The following is a 19372-nucleotide window of genomic DNA, read 5'->3' as shown; positions in this document are numbered from 1 at the left end:
TTTCCCTCTCCCGGCCTCGCCGGCCGTCTGGTCTGGGCGAGCGGCGGCCGCCAGCTCCGCGTGACCCGAGCGCTGGAACTCCAGCCGACAGTAATAGATATGCTAACTGAGCACTTACCTTCGTCCTGAGAATTAGGAATAAAAGGTAGCTCTTGTGAAGAGAGGCGGTGCGAAGGCACGCTCGGAGTTCAGAAAAGGCTGGCGGCAGGGAAATCTGTAGCCTGGGGGCTCGCCAGCACCAGCCCCTTTCATTTCAAGCACTTATTGATTTGCTGTTGTCATCGTTGGCGACGCAGAAGGACACTTGAAAGAATTTCTGATGGGGCTCTGATCTCAGAAAGGAGGTGACCTGCCTAGGCTCTCACCAAATTCTTAATTACCACATCAACTGCTTTTTTTTTATCCCCCCCTCCCCCCCACACCACCTCCTTCCCCCCGAGTGGCAATCGAGTTTGCTTATTCTTAACTTTAATGATTCAGAAACTTCCGTGCCTCCACTGGCTTCCCTTTCGCAGAGGTTTTTCTACTGGAGTCTGCTCCCTCCCGGCCCCAGGACAGGGTCTGGATGTTGACCCCTCTGACCTTTGGCACACCTGGGCCTTTCAAAATCTCTCAATCTTTTTAGCTCTGAGGAGGGAAGACCCACAATCTCCACCGTGAGCACCCACGTGGAGAGGCGAAGGCATAGACTGCCCTCAAATCAGGGGATCTCCCCGACATTTCCTTTTCAGTTGCCTCTTGAAATCTGAAATGCCTTGCTGGTATCACCTTAACTCATAGTAGGTCTCCCCTGCCCACTCCTTTTTCAAAGCCATAGGAACATGTGTGCAGATGTGCCCACAATATCTCCACAAACATTCTTTAACAGACTGTAGATAAAGAGGAACTAAGGAGGGGGGGTATGTCAGGAGTCAGAATTCCCTATCAAGGGTCCCTCGGTAGCTTGGGCTAGCGTCTACAGTGAGGCATGCGAGCAGGAGGCCCCCAGGAGCCTGCACCGTGGGGCAACCGGGAAAGCCACAGGAAAAAGCAGAATAATTTCAGGATTAGCTCATTAGAATGAAAATGATGTCTCTGGGTTTTGTTTGTAACTATCTAGTATTAGTACATGCAGAATTGGCAGGAAAAACATGTGTCACCATGGTTGTTGTGATCAGAGAGGAGCAATATCTTGGGCTCATCAGTGAAAAGAAGATGCCCCCACCCTCCCAAGTCTACATAGTTCTGTGGTTTAACTTCATCTATAATAGTGGGAATAGTTACGACATAGCTGCTTTAAATATTTTATGTATTTTGACCAATCTTAGCTTCCATTGCAATTAGCTCTACAGAATTTCTTTTAACCCAAGATGCTTCTGTCTGTGGGCTAACACTCTAGCCACTGAGCCAAAGTGTCTAGGGCTACTGTGCTGGTTTTAAAATTCTTTTTTTTTTTTTTTTTTTTTAACCAGCATAATCTTAGTTTTCAAATAAAAAGCAAAACAAAACCTTTACTATAATAAACAAAGCTGCTAGTTTTCACATCCTCAGAATTTCCATTTTAGTTATTGAAAGAAATAATAATTTGTGTTACTATATGCATTCCGTTTACTTTCAGGGGTGGAGTGGGTTGGGTCCCACCATCACCCCTACCACAAACAAAATCTAAAAGCTAACTTCTTTCTTGTATAATGATTAATATTTGGAATGCTTCCGACATACTTCACATCATCCTAAAAATGTACTTGTGAACTTTCTTGGAATTTCAAGCAAAAGTTTGTAGCAACTAGAGCAACTTGTCTCTGGGAAGATAATCTCTTGAATGCACTCTCATTGTCTGGAGGAATGGACTTTGGAGCAATGAAGGGGGCCGGGGACATTGGAGGTTGTCAGCTCCTTCAGATAAGACAAGCTGGAGTGCAGCGAAGTGACTGAGGCAATGGTCAGATTCCCATCCTGTTTTTTTTTTTTTTTTTTTTTTTTTTTTTTTTTCCCTAAATGGAAGCATTGATTTCCCCACCTGTGGGATTCTGAAGCATCTGACATGTATGCTGATCACTCCTCTTGGTCTTCCCCATGTGGTTTCATAGAAGGTCTCTGCTTCAATGATGTCTGCTGAAATTCTCATGATAATAACCTTGACGTTCAAGTTTTGATGCATTTAGGTGACAGCTGCCCTGTTAGAAAGCCGAAGCGTACAGAAGAGAAGGGACAAGTAAAGACTCACCATAACTCAAATTCAGACATGTCTGAATGACTGACTGTGGAAGAAGTCTGGCAGTGCTTCTGGTTCCCCAGGCTTTCTACTCTCAACTCCATGTGGACCATGGGAGAGAGCCTCTGGCTAGTCAGGTGTAATGAAATCTGGGCTTAAGAAATAATAGCATTTGCACTGAGAACAAAGTGGAGTCAAAGCCTGGTATATGGAAAATGGGACTGGTAATTTGAATTAATAGTGATAACTAATGTTCACAAAATACTTAGTTTATTTAGCCATTGTGCTAAACATGTTTGTGTTGATCATCACATTTAGTCCTTATAAAAGCATTATAAGGTGGGCACCACCATTTACAACTGAAGACAGTGAGGTGTGGCATTATTATGTCACTGGCCCAAGGTCATCCAACTGGTAAGAACACACGCTTCTAACCAGAGTGAGTAGGAAATTACTGCAGGTCACATAGATGGCAAGTAGCACAGTGGGAAATTTGAATCTAGGTTTATCTCACTCTGAAATTCCAAATGTTAACTAGTACATTGAACTGGTGGTGAAGATAACTGAAGAGTCAGAATCTCTGGGGGAAAAATATAGAAACTCCATGTAGAATATATATATATATATTCAAACTCCACTAGAATGAATATATATATATATATATATATATATATATATATATATATATATTCAAACTGCAGAGAGAAGAAAAGAAAATACATTAATTGGTGGATGGATAAAGTAAAAAATGTTGTAAGTGCTAGAGAGAAGGAATAGAGAAATGATTGAATTAAAGAGAACAGAAGAACAAATCTCTAGTATTTGCGCTTGGCAGGTCATTCCAGGAGAGAGTAAGATAAATTCAGGCCCATTTTTTAGTAGTAGGAACATTAATGTGCAAATTGTTAGGTTGGCTTGACCCTAATATAAGATCTTAGGAATCTAGTTTATAAGAAATCTCTTCTAAAGTTTCCAAGGGAGAATAAAATGTCTAAGTTGTGGTTTGAGTAGTTTTATCCCAGAATCAAAGGGAACTGTAAGTGTGAGAACAGCCATGTTGCAGGAACACGCAAGTTGAATGGCGGAATGAGAGCTAGTGTGCTAATCCATGTCAAACTCAAAAGAGAAGTGAAACTTGGCCTTTCATTATGTACTTCTGTCTAGTTTGCTCTCTAATATCTATCTCTATTACTAAGTGAAGTCATTTTAAATTATAAGTGAGATGACCTCTGTGCTGAAGAAGAAACCTTGGGTGGACGGGTATCAAGAGACAAATGAAGGGAAAGATAGCAATCCCAAGGACACAGTCTGTGGGGGGCAACCCTGAATCAATATACTTGTTGAGGGAGAACATTAGCCGGGAGAGAATGCCAGTGAGCCTTCTAAGAGGTCCAATTTATCAGGATCCTAAAGGTTATTTGAATTCAAATTTGCCTCTTTTGTTTAAAAGGATCTAAAATTAGCTCCATCTTAGCCTTTTTCAGAAGATATAATATGTGCATGCATGGTTTCCCAGTTTTATGAAGCACAGGAGGAGAAATGAGACTCAATCCAGTTTCATGCCCCCCACCCCGAATCCCTTATTTCTTTGTGCTGTGTGTAGAGTAAGGTAACATGTGGAGGGGGTTCATATAGAGAAAAACAGTACATGGGTTCATTTCAAGGGAGGTGTCAACCTGTGCTGTCACAGGAATCCAGGCTGTCCCCAAATGCTATGGGACTTTTGAAAGTAAAGTTTGAGAGCACACAGAGTCATATTTTCCACCTCTATTCTGTGGGTCTGAGAGCCAGAATTTTTCTAAGTGGAAAAGAGAAATTAGGATTCATAAAAAATAAGAACCAGAAAGGATCTAGAAAACTTCCCCTCCTCGCCACCCCCCACTCCCCCGTCTACATTTAAATTACCCCAGAAAGATAGCCAGTTACCCCTTTCAGCAAAGAGTGTCCTCTCCTAAGGTCCCTTGGTAATGCATTTGGATGCCTTATAATTTCACAGATACATTGTGTAACTGTGTGCTGACTCCAGCGAGCGAAAAGAATGATGTCATGTCAAATTCTTCTAATTAGTAGAGGGTTTTTCTTCCAGAGTCTTCCTACTATTTCATGTCTTTTACCCTCCGAAATTATATGAAAATATTATAGGGTTCATTTAAGGCATGGAAACTATGTCATAGAGACTTCCAAGAGTTGTCCTAAATGGAAGTGGCATGGCACTAGAAGAACTAAATTAAAAATGAAGTCAGAAAATTCTCTGTTCAAGGCTTTCCTAGCAGTCCTGCCACTTCTTGGGGCTAGTTATTATCTTTCTGTCTGAGAAAAGTACACGTTGGATTGTAACTCTATCTGTCTGTCTGTCTGCTTGCCTACGGGTAGTTTATCTTTTAATCCATCAATTTATCTCCTTGCTAGTTTTCTAATACACCATAAGTTAACCAATGTTGATAAAATTTCACCCTTAGTGCGAGTGCTACTTGAGCAGCTTGAGATGGTTGTCATATTTTTCAGATATCACATGTAACTAACAGTGCTGCTACTGTTGAAGTGCCGTAATTTGGTTCTTATCTGGAAATTGCGCACATACCACACTTTATCTCATGGGGGGGGATGCCTCCATTTATTTGCCCTTTTGATATTTATGCTGTCTGCTGGGAGGATGTTGATCATTTTGTTCATGTTGCTCTTGAGCTTGTAACAACTGCGCTTTGTCGACATGTGTGTTTCCTTACAGGTATATTTAGTTTGTTTCCCAAGCCTGACTTCAAGAAACTGAAGTCAACCGTGCACTGTAAAATGTTTGCATTTTCTGAAACAAAATGTGGGAGTAATCCTAGAAAAATATACATTGTTCTTTTCTGATATAAATGTTCTTTCTTCTTTCAAATGAACATATTCCACATTTTTTGAGAAGTGCCTTTTACTGAATGTGATTCATGAATCAAAAGCAATAGGATGCTACTATTTTCTTTTTTGATATTTACTCTCCTTATTCTTCTCTGAAATGTCTCCTCTTTTCCTCTCAGAGATGCATTCACTGAGAGTATTTTGTATCAGATCCTATAGGAAAAGCTGCAAATTGTTAAAGCTGCATCCTCATTGTTCTTTATTCTACTCCCCCTTTTCCCCCCACACGCAGTCTACACTCATCCTTTTCCAAAGCATTGCCATTTTGCTGGTTTTTGTTTTACAAAAATAAAGTAGGATCTAGAAAAGTAAATAAAAAAAATAATGCTTTTCATCTTGAAATATTTATTTATTGTTTTTTAATACTTTAGAATAGAAAGGGTACATAAAGAATACACCCTCTCCTCATCCTCCACCCTTTTCAAATCCAAAGGATATATTAAATAGAGATAAAAATTAAGAGAAGAAAAAGAATGATTGAACTACAACGTTAAAAAAAGAGCAGAGGCAGGGTCTAGAATAGTGTGTTAATAAGATGACTCAGTTAATTTGGTAAATACTTTTTGTGGAAATTGGTTAAACTGAGTTCTGGGTGTTGGGTATGATACAGCTAGATCTTTACAGGGTATAAGCTGAGTTAAAAAAGAAAGACTAACTGAATCTTTTAATTATATACAAACTAGAGGCCTGATGAAATTCGTGTAAGGGGCTCAGCCCTCGACACCCCTGCTTGGTTCAGAAGGAGGTCCAGAAGGTCGCGTTTGGCTGTCCGGTCTAATTAGCATATTACACTTTTATTATTAGAGATGACCACAGAAAAAGGAAAGAAAACAAAGATGATTCAACGGATGTGGTAGGGTGCAGGGTTGGAAGAAAATGAGAGAATTACAGAGAGTAGAATGGTCTGCAGATTGGCTTGAGGAGAATGTCTTTTGAGTCTTTTGTTTCCCATGTTGAACTTAAATAGCCTTACATTTTTTAAATTGAAAATTTATGTCTAATTACAGGTGAAGTTAACTTCCCACCCCCAACCCCCTCCTGATTTAGTTTGAATGTTGCTATCTCAGTGTTTTCCTTTAAATATATTTTTATTTTTATTTTTATTGATTTTGTACAGAGAGGAAGGGAGAGATAGAGAGTTAGAAACATCGATGAGAGAGAGTCACCGATCAGCTGCCTCTTGCACACCCCCTACTGGGGATATGCTCGCAACCAAGGCACATGCCCTTGACTGGAATCGAACCTGGGACCCTTCAGTCCCCAAGCCAACGCTCTATCCATTGAGCCAAACCGGTCCCGGCTCAGTGTTTTCCTTTAAACACATTGTTTGAAGGTTTGAACATTTTGGAAAAATACATTATTTCCAGGCCCTTTTCAGTGAAATAATACTATTTCACTGAAAAGCTATAACCCAATCAGTGAGCTAGTCTCAACTACAGAGGGCTCCCACAGTTTGAAGAAAGGCAAAATGAGAAATTGGACCAGGTTCAAGGTTGCTCTCACTTTGCTTTACTTCCAGACTCACAAACCTGAATCTTCTACAAATAAGTATATTTATGGGAGTTCCTCAAAAGAACATTGTCCCAGAAGTTCCAAGTTTGGTGGTCATGTAGCACTTGCAGAATGAGTCTGCTAGAGAGAAAGTCTGAGCCAGATGCTAGGGTAGAAGCCTTCAAGGTTTCTCTCTGGGACCATGTACAAGAGTCCTTGCAGCCTCCTCGGAACCTGCTTCTGTATTAGATTATTAATGGTCATTGGCCTAAGCTGGTCTGACTATGGCCTATAGACAGTGAAAGACAAAGGCATCGATGTAGATTTGAAGAGTAGGGAGAAAACATTAAAAATCAACATTTCTTTGTGAAATTAAAAAATTAATTTTTCTACAATAGGTGGATATCTCATGATCTCTTGCTTATATGTGGAACCTAACACCCCCCCCCCCCCCCCCCCCGCAGCTCCTCCACAGAAGCCAAGCTTATAGGTTCAGAGAACAAATTGGTGGTTGCGAGAGGTGGGAGAGTATGGGAGGGTGAGAGAAATGAGTGAACTGTTTTTGTTTTCTAGTTTAAATAAATATCTTGAAGACATATGTTTGCATACTAAGCCTTTTATATATGATTACGGGTTTAGATGTAACATAGATGAATCATAAAAAAGATCTGCCACCAAGGGGGCATCTATGAGAGTTTAAAAAAAAGTGAAATACTGTATTATGCCAGTGTAGCTTGGAATCTACTTTATGCTCCAAAGATATTAACATACACTGATGTCTCGCCATATCATGATCCACAATTGTATCCAATGTGATATGAAACACATCTACACTAGACTAAAGTCCATTAGAGAATTTAAAGCCCCCAATGTGATGTTTTCCCATCTTTTCAGCCATATGTTCCATCTTTTTATTTTCAGATAAAAAAAAGTATGATCCAAAACTGTATCTGAACATATTTTCTAAAAATTAACATTGAAAATAATTCTATAATTAACAGTTTTAGCATAGTTAAAAAATAAGTATTTGATTACTAAATTTTAAATTAAACTTTGCAAGTTAGATATAACATATAATTAAAAGGCAAAAGAATGCTAGAAAAATATTTGCCACTAAAATGGAGCTAAAGGACTAATAATATTCATGTATGAAAAGGTTATATAAATTGACACCCCTCCATGAATACCCTAATAAAATAATTCCCAAAGACATGGATAGAAAATTTACAAAAGAATAAGTGAAATGTTTACAAGGAATGAAAAATATTCTATTTCATTAGTGATTAAAGAAAAGCAATGATGGGACCCATTTGTCAAAAGATCCTTTTGCTGAGTACAGTTCTCATGGTTGGTTGCTAAATACTCTAATTTTAGAATGAAACCTTGCCAACTACTAGAAATTTTGAATCTTGTACCAATCCAAACTTGTAGTGTCACCATCACATTTTTAAATTATATTGCAGGGCAAACGTAATTCCCTACTACTAGTTTAAAGAAAGCATAATAAACTTGCATAAAAAATATTCTTCCACCTTTAAGGAGATAGTAAATAGCCTCAAATGTCTGGGGAAAAACACTGGGATATCAGACTTTATTTCTGAAACCTTTAACAACTTTGAAATGGTTCTGGAAAATAAGGGAGCAATGGAAAAATTAAAATTTCTCTTGGAAAGAAGGGTAGTTCATTTTATGAAAGAAAAACAAAGATGAATAACAAAGGTGAATCTGGACAACATTCTGTGAAATTGATGTAAATCTAAACCTTCAACACAACTGATAACAAGGGGACTGTGATATAAGAGCCACATATTCTTTACTACTGTTACATTTTATTTGATAAACATTACTTTTGAGCTGAAAACTATCTCACTGATGGGAAGTCATTGACTGTGGTTTTCATTCTTTAGAACAATGAATTTTTTGGAGGTTTTTATTCTTATCCATTCTTTTCTTTATATTTGACTTCCTACGTTTAAAAAATACAAATAATCTGTCATAAAACATTTAAGAGAGTGAAGTCAGATCTTTATCCTATTTAGAAGTAAAATATTAAACTTTATGATAGTGTTTTGTTTCAGTTAACTGTTAGTCCTTTTTAGTTAAAAAGAGTCACATAATTATGAATATTTACTCTTAGTGCATACTTTTAATTCTATGCATAGAGAAATGAATATATGTTTAAATATTCCCAATAGGAGGTCTATGTAAAGCATTCTAATTTTAAATAGGCCACCCTGTATAACCATGTGTATAAATATTTATGCACATATATACATACACCATATATCAACATTTCCTGTAAATCCTATCTGCTTATAATTTTGACAACAAAAACAAATAAAGAATAGAGTAAATAATAATCAAAATAAGAAAACACTTCAACTCATTTAGAGAACTCAAATATAAATTCTTTAAACAATTCTGTAATTAAAAAAAACACTGCCAATTTATTTATCAAAGATGTCGTCTCATTCCCTAGTGAGCTCATGCAGACCTTGTTTAAGATCTACCACAAAATTTGGCTGCACATTTCAGAACAATGCTTAAGATGTAAAATAATGTTTTATTTTTTTACAAAGCATTCTCTGAAGTGTTCATTGTAAAAGAGCAAGCAATCCAGTTCAGACTTTCTTTGCCTCTCCTAAATTCTTGTCTCCCCTAATCATCCATAAAGGTGATTTTCCTATAGTAGCAATAGCCAGTTAGAATATATTTAATAAAGGATTGACTTTTAATTTAAAAAAAGAATAAAGTTCCCATTATAAGAGCCTTATTAAGGATTATGAGGGAGCTTTTTATTTTTTCTCCCCAAGAAAATATTGGCATAGTTACAGATAACTAAATACACACACACACACACACACACACACACACACACACACACGCATACTAGTGGCCTGGTGCATGAAATTCGTGCATGAGGGGGGTGTCCTTCAGCCCAGCCTGCACTCTCTCCAATTAAAGGATATCCTACTGCTGGTTTATAGGGATTGAGCCTAAACTGACAGTCAGACATCCCTCTCAAAATCAGGGACTACTGGTTCCTAACCACTCACCTGCCTGCCTGCCTGCCTGATTGCCCCTAATCACTCTGCCTGCTGGCCTGCTCAACCCCAAATGCCCCCCTCCCCATCAGCCTGATCACCCCCAACTGCTCCCCGTGCCAGTGTGTTTGCCCCCAGCTGCCCTCCCTGCTGGCCTGCTTGCCCCTACCTTTCCTCCCCACTGGCCTGCTCACCCCCATCTGCCCCCCTGCTGGCCTGCTTACTCCAAACTGCCCCAACCCCATTGTCCTGATCACCTCCAACTGACCCTCCTGTTGGTCTGCTTACCCCCAATAGCCCCGTACCCCACCAGCCTGATCACCTACAACTGCCATCCCATCCTGGCCTGATCACCCACACTGCCCTCTGCTCTTGGCCTCTAACCGCCTCTTCCTTGGCCCTGCTACCATGGGGCCGTTTTCAGGCTGGCCACAACACCTTTAGGATGGGGGTCCCCGCTGGGGTGCCTGGCCAGCCTGGGTGAGGGGCTGAGGGCTGTTTGCCCACTGGCCACAGCCCCTTCAGGGTGAGGGGGGTCCTGCTGGGGTGCCTGGGTAGCCTGGGTGTGGGGCTGATGGCCATTTTCAGGCTAGCCATGCCCCCCGGTGACCCAAGCTCCCAGCCCCTCCTTTTTTTCTTCTTTTTTTCCTCAGTGCCTCCTTGAGAGGAGGCTAGAGCCAGCTGGAAGCAGGTATCTGGGATTTATTTATCTTCTATAAATAAAACTTTGTGGCCTTGAGCAGAGGCCAGGGCCAGCCAGGGCAGGGATGCTTGGTTTCCTCCATCGCTGGGGGCAACCCAAGCTTCCTGCTCACTCTAGCTCCATGGCTGCTGCCATCTTTGTTGGTTTAATTTGCATACTCGCTCCTGATTGGCTAGTGAGTATAGCAGAATGATGGTTAATTTGCATGTTTCTCTTTTATTAGTGTGTGTGTGCTGACTTTTTTTGAATAATGGTGGTGAGAGTTAATGAAAACCTCTTTGTCTCTGGTCAATTAAAAAAAAGTGACAGAGTCTTAGTAGTATAAAATGATAGGTTGAAATATCTTTTAATGGTGTACCATGTGCCAGCTCCAAATCCTAGATTGTTTTGGCCCTGGAAAGGTAAAAATAATACCTTTTTATTAATTTCAATTCTCTATGCCAAAAGGGCTAGCTAATTACACTATTGTATTAAAACTGTATTGGCACCAAAACTGGTTTGGCTCAGTGAATAGAACATTGGCATGAGGACTGAGAGGTCCAGGGTTCAATTCCAGTCAAGGGCATGTACCTTGGTGGGGGGTGTGCAGGAGGCAGCTGATCGATATTTCTCTCTCATTGATGTTTCCAGCTCTCTGTCCCTCTCCCTTCCTTTCTGTAAAAAAATCAATAAAATATGTTTTAAAAAACTGTATTGAAAATATAACAAATTTATAATTTATAAAAAATTTTATTTTTTATTTTATTCTATGGATATAGTATGTTCCATAGAACATTAACTGTTCTGAATTATACTTAGCATCTTTTGTTACTTGCTTTTTAAATGTACTCTCATAAGAAAGAAACTAGAAATCTGATTTGTTGTACTTTGTCATAATGAAGATAATACTCTAAAGAGATATAATAAAGTTTGTTAAGAAGAACAAAACAAAAACAAAAACACACTAGGTAGAGGAATGACAAGGCCCACTAGAGAAGGTCTAAATTAAAGAAAGGCAGATTATTTTTTCTTTCAAGTTTTTATATATTAACCTGTATCAGGCTTCTTAATGCTGCCTTCTTGGGCTAGTTGTGCTGCTCCAGTTTAATTTTTGCAATAGAGAAGAAATAAATAAGTAGATAAGCAGATAGAGACAAATGAATGAATACAATGCTCACTTGAATTAGTCAAAATTTCTAATTAATGCAATGTCAAAATAAAAACCATCAAAATAAACCATGTGCTTCCATTTGCTATTTAGTCAAAGATTTAAAGATCTTATTTAATAAGTTCTTTAATTTCATCAATAATCTTGAGAAATAAGGAATGAATGTAATTTTTCATTATAAAGATGAGTGACATGGAGTTAGCTAAATTTCTAAATGATTATCTAGGCTATGCGCATGATTACTGTTGTGTAGGTAATATCTGTATACTTTTGGAGTCCATTATTATTCATCTGTGTGATCCTATCAAAATTCCTTGATATCAATAATTGCTATTTGTTGAATAAAAGAATAAATGGACCAAACTGACAAACTGTCCTTGTGATGAAAATAATCAGAACAATGCTATTTTATAATAATTAAAAAATATATATATTTATTTATTAAAATTATTTATTGTTTAAAGAAATATGCTTCCTAGTGAAAGTGAGGGACCCTGTTTATTAACACTAGAGGACTCTGGGAATAAATTCCAAATCAGAGTGAAGAAATACAAAGAGGGCTTCAGTTTTTATCATCTTCTAGGGTCTTTGTCTTGCAGATATGGTTCCACCCCCTTTTGTGGGCTTACAGAAAGGCCCCCAGGGATTGGGGGTCCATATCCCGCCCCCCAACCTGCGCAGTGCATTGTTCACAGTTTTATGGCCTGACATGTCTTGCAAGGCCAGTTTCCTCCTCATTATTTCTGCAGCCTATTGGAGGGTACTTCTGCATATCTGGTCCTCCTAGGAAAAAGTCTTGGGTGAGAGGCAGACTAGAAGATTTTATTTTCCATATTTTTTTCTGTAACATTATGAAATTTTGTGTATAAGAAGAGATCTTAAAAACAGAAACAGAAAAACTCCTACAGTATGAGTACTCACAAAAGGGTGGACTGGGACATTAACCTTAGAATCTTATCTCACACTAACCCAGCGCAGCAAATGGGTTCTGAGTGGCACAAAGCTCAAACAGCAGAGACAGAGGATTCCCTATGTTCATTAAACAGTGAAAAGCAAACTAAGTCCCCCAAAGATAAGCAAGCAAGCAAAGAACATCAGTTACCAAGTTACATTACATTCAGACAAGAACTTCCACTAGGTAAGAGTTTCCAGTGGCTGATGCCTTGAGAGGGAGAGCAGGAAGAGTCCCTAAGGATTAAGAATTCTTGGCAACTGCTGGGAAGTTCCCCCAAATTCTGGAGGGATGGTAGGGAGAAAAATATATAATTTACTAGACTGCTTTAAAGATGCTTCCTTATATCTGAAAAACAAAAAGCCCAGGGGTTCAGCATGCCAGAAGTAGCTGGGGCCCTTAGCAAAGTGGGATGTGCCCATCTTTAAACAAATTATACCAAACAAAGACACAAAATAACAACCAACAGAGACACTCTATGTACAATATTTACAAGCGCCACAACCCACAAACAACAGCACAGAAACCTCATAATGCCCTGTGTTTAAAAACCACTGAAGCAGATCCATTCGTCCCAGGGTGGATCAGACTAAGGGCTGGGAGACCAGGTAAGGACTGCTGGAGGTCTCTTGTACCCTGAGCTGATCAGGCTCACCCAGACAAGAGGCAATAAAATGCCTCCCGTGCCATATACAGTACTGCCATACACAGTACATACTTCCTTACAAGGAAGCCCAGATGAGAGGCAGTAAGTGGTTTCATGTCATACAAAATGCTTGATTCCTTCTACAAAAATGCTTGATTCAACTTAGGTCTCAGGTGAGACAAATGGGGATTGCTGAAGCTGTGGCTGGAACTCAAAATGGGAAAATTCCTGGCAGCACTGCAAATAAAGAGTCCAGGCTGCTGCCCCAGGAATCCCCAGTGCAGGGAGCAAGCGGGATCGCGGATATTTACCCCGGAGGAGTCTCTCGCTTAGTGGTTGCCAAAATGTGTTACTGGACAATCAATGGGTCCAGGCTTCCTGTCACTGCTTGAGCCAACTAAGCAGAGACAGGGTTGAGTCATATGAGTGGCCATTCCAATACTACCGGCATTATGGGAGAGCAGCAGGTCATCCACAAAAATCTGCTGTCCTAGTTCTTGCATTTAAATCACCTCTAGCAGCAGATTAGAGTGAGATTCCAGCTTTCATTCTGGCTTTGATAAGAAGCAGGGTAATCTATGTACTATTGCATTCAGTCCTTGCGTGTTTCTAAAATGTCTGCTGAGATTCCTCTTATGAGTTGGCTGAGGGGGCCTGGTTTCATGTCAAGGGACTCAGAAAAAGCTTCTCTGCTGCCACCCCCTATTTCCTGTCATCTTTTTGCTACTATCCAAATATTCTTTCACATAGATTCTGCAGTTAAAGACAAAGTGATTGAAAGTCTGCTTCAAGTAACACTTTGGTAAGAATAATTTCGTCTCATGAAAAACAACTACAAGGCTAAAACCGGTTTTGCTCAGTGGATAGAGAGTCAGCCTGTGGACTGAAAGGTCCTGGGTTCGATTCTGGTCAAGGGCATGTACCTTGGTTATGGGCACATCCCCAGTAGGAGGTGTGCAGGAGGCAGCTGATTAATGTTTCTCTCTCACTGATGTTTCTACAATAATTCTCTATCCCTCTCCCTTCCTCTCTGTAAAAAATCAACAAAATATATGTAAGAAAAAGAAAAACAACTGTAAGACTACCCTTGCCTGGAAAAGTTTCCATCAAGAGGGAAAAGAAAAGTGCCAGAAAGCAGGGAAAAAAGTGAACTGTACAACTTGGATTAAGGTCAGACCTCTTTACTTTCTCCTGGGCAGGGCAAATACAAGAAGCAATACATGCCAGGAGCTGCTGCTAACTGCCTACCATACCTGCCCCAGTTGGGCCCTCACCACTTCCCTGTGGCATATGCATTCTTATGGGTTTCCACTTTCCACATGAGCAAACAAGTTATCGAAGGTTAAGTGACTTGTTCAAGATCTCGTAGAGTTAGGGTTAGTCTCAGAACCCATACACTTCCTTGTCCAGTACAATGTCTCCCCAGCGCGGTATAAAACCAGGTGTCCACAGAGTCGCTGGGCAGTTCTGCCTCAGAGTAGTTGTGTTAGGGCCTTTTCTTCATTCCCTCCTCCTCCTTTTTCTTCTGTTTGATAGGATAGACTTTGTATAAAACAGTTTAGTTTTGTGGGGCTTGTTGATTTAGCATCACTGAGAGATTCCGGGGATTTAGTTGTGGTTAATGCAATGGCTTGTTTGTCGATTTCCTGAGGCCTCTGCCTTTTCCTGGCAAAAGAAGGCATTTGCAGTGTTTGCTGAGTGCAAGGCTAGCTGTGATAACATTACTTTTGTCTCTGTTTTCTCTCTGTGTGCATGCTGGGCTTTAAAACATGCCTGGAATTTTCTGCAAAATCATAAGATGTTGAGGTTGGGAGAGTTCTCAAAGAACATCTGAGCAACCCCTCATTTATAGATAAGAAAACTGAGGCCTGAAAGGATAAATACATCATCCAAGATCATATTGACGCTTATCAACATGGTTAGGACAGGTATCCAGTATTCTTTTTTTCTTTTTTCTGACATGCTCTTCAGAGCATCACTGTACAATCTCTCATTTTAGCATATTGTTTTTTTGATGGGGTGAGGTTGTTTGGGGTTCTAAAACAGTGTACTATTCTATTAATTTCCCATTTTTCTTACTTGTTTTTCTGATGGAGTATAGTAGATTAAATGGTGGTTCTCCACACTATATATTCACATCCTAGTCCTTAGAACCTGTGAATGTCAATTTATTTGGAAAATCGTCTTTGCAGATGCAATGAAGTTAAAGATCTTGAGCTGATGAGATCATCTTGGACTATCAGGGTAGGTAGACCCTAAATCCAATTGCAAGTATCTTTTCTTAAAAATATATATTTTATTGATTTTTTTTACGGAGAGTATGAGGGATAGAGAGTTAGAAACATCAATGAGAGAGAAACATCAATCAGCTGCCTCTTTGCACACCCCCTACTGAGTATGTGCCTGCAACCAAGATACATGCCCTTGATCGAAATCTAACCTGGGACCTTTCAGTCTACAGGTCAATGCTCTATCCACTGAGCCAAACCAGTAAGGGCAGAGAGATATTTGAGATTGAATGAAGAAGAGAGGACATAGAAGAGGAGACAATGTGTAGATGTAGACAGATTGGAGTGGTGTGGCCACAAGCCAAGGAAGTAAAGGAATGCAGGCAACCACTAGGAGCTGAAAGAGGCAGGGAAGGATTCTCCTCTAGAGCCTCTGGGGGTAGTGAGGCCCTGCCAACACCTTGATTTCTGACTTCTGGCCTCCAGAACTGTGAGAATGAATTTCTGTTTTAAGGCACACAGTCTGTGATAATTTATTATAACAGCCACAGGAAACCAATCCCTGGGAAAAGAACTGATATTATCAAACTCATGTTACATATGTAATGCCATAGAACTGATGTTCCTTCTATCTCTTACGTTTCTGAGGGAGGGTGGGTATCTGCTGGTGAGAGTGGACAGTTGAGCTTCAAGGGACAGATGAGTGGTTTCATTGCAATATACACTGAATGGCTAGATTATTATGATCTCTGAACGCATAATAATCTGACCACTTAGTGTGTGTGTGTGAAAAATATATATATTAGAGGCCCGTTGCATGAATTTGTGCATGGGTGGAGTCCGGCCAGCCTGGCCAGGGGGTGGGGACATGGGTAGTTGGCCAGCCTGTTTGCTGGTCAAACTCCTGGTAGAGGGGACAAGTTGCATATTAGCCTTTTATTATATAGGATATACACTGAGTGGCCAGATAATTATGTGTTCAGAGATCATAATGATCTGACCACTAAGTGTAGACCAGCAATAATGACCTTTTGGCAAATGACAGGGGTGTGATAAGAAAATATCCCAAAGAAAGAGTTGGGAACATTACATCAAACAAAGTGAAGGACTGAGAGAGGGACAGGCCATTTCCTGTTTTGCTCTCACACTCAGTCAGTGGTTGTTGTCTCACACTGTTCCCTGAATAACTGTGAGCCTTCCTTACCCAGCCTCTCTCCCTGAGGCCTCTCTTGCCCGCTGCCGCTCATTTTTCTCCAACCTGTCTCATTTCCTCAGAGCTCTTTTTTTAGTGCTAACTCCCACCCCCAAATTAGTATGTTGCAAGGAGATACAAGCTGATTAGATAACTCATTGTTATCCTGTTTTAATAACATGTTGTTTGCAATTGACTTGGGGTAGTTTTAATGTGAGGAGAGATGCCAGGAGGGATTTCAAGCAGGTTCCACAGCAGCCCAAGGGGACACACATTTGGAGAGCCGGGAACATTCCTCCTGTCCTTCCCATCACACCCTATCCAGGCCAGCCCAGTTCACCAGCAGCACAGGTATTTTTCTATTGCCCCAGATGTTCTGGAAGAAGAAACCGTAGGTAGAGAAGAAAAGAAACTCTCTCTCTGGGCTGGACTTTCTCATTAATTTCTCCAATTGCTAGGATGTTGTTTTGCATCCTGGTGAGCCTTTTACTGGGACATGATTTTCTTTTCTCTCATTCAATTCCTTAATCTATCTGTGCCTCAGTTTCCTCCTCTGTAAGATGGAGATAGTAATGACAATGAGTTTAATCCAGGGAGAGCTTTCAGAGCAGTGCCTGACAAAGTGAGAACTCAATACATGTTAGCTGTTATTATTTACTAGAGAGAAACACCTCTGATTCTTGGTTTCTGTGAGGAGAGGTCACCCCATATGTCCTCCCAAACTTTTGGCCAACTCCTTACTCCTCCTGGTGCTGTGTTTTTGCCTAGTGACAGTCTATCCCAATGTCCTTGATTGTGGGGAGTTATTCAATCAAGTCCTGAACATGAGTGGGTTTTGTGTCTTTCTTTCACACTCCCCATTCAGAAAAGTGGAGACAGTGACCTGCGTAAATGTGTCCGCCTCCTGGTCTCAAACTTCCCTTTGTGAGGATGGGACTGAGGGCAGGTTCTCACAGAGAGCTAAGTCCTCCAAAGTCTGTCAGTAATAAAGCTGATTTTTTTTGCTCATTAGCAGACTCCTTTGTCTTGCTTCTTATTGGTTCAGTGCTCACATGAGGTCCTCCAAAAAACACCAATGTGATTATTATTGTCAGGGAAAACATAAGCCAGGGTATAAGGAGTCTTGTTTGAGGGAAGACAATCTGTGTCTAAGAAGATGTTTCGATGTTTCCACTGTTGGGAAGTAAAGGCAAGGCTGAGGACACCATGCCTCCTCCAGGCAATAGAAGGAAATAAATTGTGTGTCGTGATTGATGTATGGCGATGGGGTTAGGTAGTGAGGCGTTATGGGGGCTGTCGTGGGCTCTGTATCGGGCTATGGCTTGCTTCTTCCGGACTGCCTTCGGTACTCATTTAAGTCCTTCCTCATTCCGTACTTCCTTACGTGCCTTTCTTTCTCTCTCGCTCGTCCTACTCTCCCTCTAGCTAGCTATCTTCTGCTATCCTTCTCTCCATCCCCTTCCCTCCCTCTCTCCCTCCTTCCCTCCCTCCCTCCCTCCCTCCTTCCGTTCCTCCCTCCCTCCCTCCTTCCCTTCTTTCCTTCCTCTTTTCCTTTTTTTTTTTTTTTTAAATTTGGGGTAAACCTCTTTCTGTTTTATAAACACACTGCATAGATTTAAAAATATATATATTTTTATTGATTTGAAGGAGAAGAGAGAGAGATAGATAGAAACATCAATGATGAGAGAGAACGAATGATCGGCTGCCTCTTGCATGCCCCCCACTGGAGATTGAGCCCACAGCCCTTGACTGGAATTGAACCTTAGACCCCTCAGTCCGCAAGCCAATGCTCTACCCAATGAGCAAAACCAGCTAGGGCCTTTCTTTCTTTTAAAATATATATTTTTATTAATTTCAGAAATAAAGGGATTTAAAGCAATTATGAGAGAGAATCATTGATTAGCTGCATCCTGCATGCCCCACACTGTGGATCGAGCCCATAACCTGGGCATGTGCTCTGACCGGGAATTGAACCGTGAACTCCTGGTTCATAGGTAGATGCTCAACCACTGAGTCATGCTGGCTGAGCTTGCCCTGGTCTTTCTAAAACTTTTAAAGCCAATCAACAATGAAAAGACAGCTGAAATCACTCCTTCACACACATATGCTCTCCTGAAAGAAGCTTTTAAAGATACACCAACAATTCCATGCTGTGGAATGAGAAAAATTGTGCAGTGGAGAGATCATAAACAGACGATTTTTATCCCTGAGCAAGCAAAATGAAAATTCAGCAAACAAATGGAAGAATCAAGATAAAGACCTAGAAGATGAAATGGGAACACAATCTATATAACAATGAACATAAAACAAAATCCTTTCAACACCCTGGCAATTACTCTGGTCCTGTGGTGAGTCAGAGTGAGCAAAATGCTCCTGGAGGGGAATGCTCATGCTTATAGACGTACGAGGATCATGCATCAGCATATTACTTTGTACCGCACAGAGTGCCCTCACATCTGTTTCCTTATGCTTTGTACATGAACTCTGTGATGTTTGTAGGGGATGATAGCAGTCGTGAAAAACAAAAAGGTATTTGGGGAGGTAAAAAAGTCACCTGAGTCCTGGCCGGTTTGGCTCAGTGATTAGAGTGTTGGCCCACGGACTGAAGGGTTGTGGGTTTGATTCCACGAAGGACATGTACCTGGGTTGCAGGCTCCATCCCTGGCCCTGGTGGGAGCACATGTGGGAGGCAACCAATCAATGTGTCTCTCTCACATCCATGTTTCTCTTTGTGTGTCTTTCCCCCTCTGTCCCACTCTAAAAATCAATGGAAAAAATATTCTCAGGTGAGGATTAACAAACCAACAAAAAAGTCGTCTGACCTGTAGCTAGCTCATCAGATGATGGATGTCTGAACTGATAATAAATGAAAGC

This window comes from Pipistrellus kuhlii, unplaced genomic scaffold, assembly GCF_014108245.1.
Source record: "Pipistrellus kuhlii isolate mPipKuh1 unplaced genomic scaffold, mPipKuh1.p scaffold_m20_p_1, whole genome shotgun sequence".
NCBI lineage: Eukaryota > Metazoa > Chordata > Mammalia > Chiroptera > Vespertilionidae > Pipistrellus > Pipistrellus kuhlii.
This window is presented reverse-complemented; position numbering follows the sequence as displayed.